We start from the raw sequence: 543 nt of genomic DNA, 5'->3' as shown, positions 1-543 counted from the left end.
CCTTTCTAATGAAATCTCTGTGGCAGCGCTACACATTTCTGCCGCTAGGTGTCAGCACACACTTCCCACTGACGCTCCTGTGATTCTCTTTCCTGCTGTTGTTGGGTACAGGCGTGTGATGCTTTCAAGTACTACATAAAAGCTTGGTTTTCTGACACGTCGGTAATAAAAACGGCTTTTCGTGACGTACTGGAAAACTCAACATACTCAAGAAGGTGTAAATGGAAGAAACAACAACGGACAACACAATACGAGAGAAAGTACTTGGTGCCTAAATGCAAAGTCAACTTGCATCCGCTCGATCACAGCTTTTGTTGAAGGAGAGACATTACTCGTCATTTTTTCACGTTCCTAAAACATGTAGTAAGTAAATACTGGTTATTAAGTGAGGTAACACACATATTCCCGCCACGTTTCCTAAAAAGCCACGTTAACCCGTCAAGTTTTATAAGTAAATACGATGAAAGTCGAAATGACACGAGAACCCTGAAGGCATCACCGGCGGCTCACATGCCATCAACACATTGCGTGTTGCTGGCTGCT

The sequence above is a fragment of the Stegastes partitus genome, unplaced genomic scaffold (genome assembly GCF_000690725.1).
Source record: "Stegastes partitus isolate 25-593 unplaced genomic scaffold, Stegastes_partitus-1.0.2 Scaffold1005, whole genome shotgun sequence".
Taxonomy (NCBI): Eukaryota; Metazoa; Chordata; class Actinopteri; family Pomacentridae; genus Stegastes; species Stegastes partitus.
Note: the sequence above shows the minus strand (reverse complement) of the source record.